We start from the raw sequence: 2,367 nt of genomic DNA on the forward strand, positions 1-2,367 counted from the left end.
GGAAGGAAGGAAGGAAGGAAGGAAGGAAGGAAGGAAGGAAGGAAGGAAGGAAGGAAGGACAGTTTCTATTATATCTGGCTCACAGCTGTTGTCAATGTTGGAGTCAAACAATTTCAACTACATTGAGGTGCTTTTGTTCGTTGCTGAATTGTAGGAGTTTTTTTTTTTTTTTTGGTGCATTTTGGCACTAGATCCTAATATGGTATATGATTTGCAAATGTTTTCTCCTTTTCAGGGTATTTATTCCCCCTGTTTATCTTTTCTTTTGATGAGCCATTTTTGAATAGTCCCTCCTTTTTTTGCTTTTATTTTCTATGAAATAGGAAACCTAATTTTTTCTTAGATCTTCACTGTTCTATTGGTCCAAATACCTCTCTTTCTGCAGTATCAGTTTTGATTACTCTAGCTTTGCAATGTTTCAGTCAGTTCTTTTAATTCTGCTTCCTTCCTTCCCTTCCTTCCCTTCCCTTCCCTTCCCTTTCGTTCCTTCCTTCCTTCCTTCCTCCCTTTCTTTTCTTTCTTTCTTTCTTTTTTCACATAGTGTTAGCTGTTTATGATCTCTTGATACTTCATGTAAATTTTAGGATTCCTTTAGCTAGTCCTGAAAAAAGTGTCATTAACATTGTATAAGGATTATTTTGAATCAATTTTATTAAGTAGAGGCACTGTAGTAATACTGTCCTTCAATCTTTCAATGCATGCTCATGCCATGTTCTTTCATTTACTTGTCCTTAAATTTTCTAGTACCATATTGTACTTTGAAGTTTACAAGTCTTTCTTTTCTTTCCTTAACTTTATTCTTAATTATTTTATTTTTATTAAATTTATTTTGCGTGTACACACACTCATGATTGTGGAGGTTAGGGGGTGACTTATAGGAGTTGATTTTCTCATTCTAGCATGTGGAACTCTGGAACTAAAGTCAGATTATGAGCCTTAGAATCAAGGTCCTTTACCTTTTGAGCCGTCTTGTCGACCCTAATTTATATTATTTTTGTTTTATGATGCTGAGAATGGAGAACACCTTACACATTCTAGGCAAGCACTCATCAGTAGGCTATATCCCCAGCACTATTTTATTATTTTTGATGCAGTACATAGTAATTATTTTAATATTTTAAAAATAAAATTTCTTTTGTGAGTGTATAAAACTGCAACTAATTTTGTTTGCTGACTAAATGTTTGCCTTTAGCATCACGGTAATTTCTGGTCTCCTGGGCTGACTTTGGAAGTCCTCCCTCTCCTTCAGTATGTATGTTGGAAATCTGTAGAAGCATCAGTGCTAATTCTCTTTCAAAAGTACTGTAAGATTCTGTAGGAAATCCATCTGTCATAGACTTGTGTGGAGATATTTTTGATTCCTGTTTACAAATTTTTAGGAGCTTTCAGTTGTCTATTTTTAGTCTTTGTAGGTTGTATGATTTGAGAAGCTTATCCAAATCTAGGTTATCCAATTTGTTGTATAATTATTTGGTCTCTTAGAATATTTTTAACTTAATATATATGGGAGGGAGTTGTCTTCATGTATGTCTGTGTATCACTTGTGTTCAGTGCCTGAAGAATGAAGGTCAGAAGAGGGTGTGTGTGATCAGCAACTTGAGTTACAGATGGTTGTGAGCTACCACGTGGGTGTTAGGAGCAGAACCTGGGTCCCCTGCAAGAGAAAAACAAAACAAAAATACTTTTAACTGCTGAGCCGTCTCTGCCACACCACTTGTAGTATCACCTCTGTCATCTGATTTTAGTTTAGTACTTTGCTGTTTGTTTGTTTTTTTCATATTTTAGCCAAAAGTTTGTCTATATTGTTAATCTTTTTTTTAAAAAAGATTTTGTTGGCTTCTATATGGTTTTCTACTACAAAATTAAATTATTTATTCTCTAAAGTTCATTGCTTTTTTTTCTCTGCAAGTTTTGATTTAGGTTATTCTCTTTTTCTGGTATGTTAAGGTTTAAAGTTAAGAGTGCTGGCTTCAGATGTACTTTTTAATAACAGGGTTTATACCTGTACATTTGCTTTATCCCTGTTTTCATTGCAACTATTAAGTTTTGGTATGTTGTATTTTCATTTTCTGTAGTTATTTTCCAAGTTCCCTTAGATTCCTTCTTTGACCTGGCTTTTATAAAACTTGTCTAATTTCAATGTTTTCATGAAACATCCAGCTCTGCTATTGTTTTCACCATTGTGATTTGTCTTAAGGTTTCTGTTGCTGTGCTAAAACACCATGATCAAAAGTACCTCAGGAGAAAAAGAGTTTCTTTCAGTTTACAGATTATAATTCATCATCAATGAAAGCCAGGGCAAGAACTCAAGGCAGGAACCTGGATATAGGAACTGAAGCAGAGGCCATCGAGGAATGCTGTTTGCTG

Source organism: Psammomys obesus, unplaced genomic scaffold (assembly GCF_907164565.1).
Source record: "Psammomys obesus unplaced genomic scaffold, mPsaObe1.curated_primary_1811, whole genome shotgun sequence".
Classification (NCBI taxonomy): domain Eukaryota; kingdom Metazoa; phylum Chordata; class Mammalia; order Rodentia; family Muridae; genus Psammomys; species Psammomys obesus.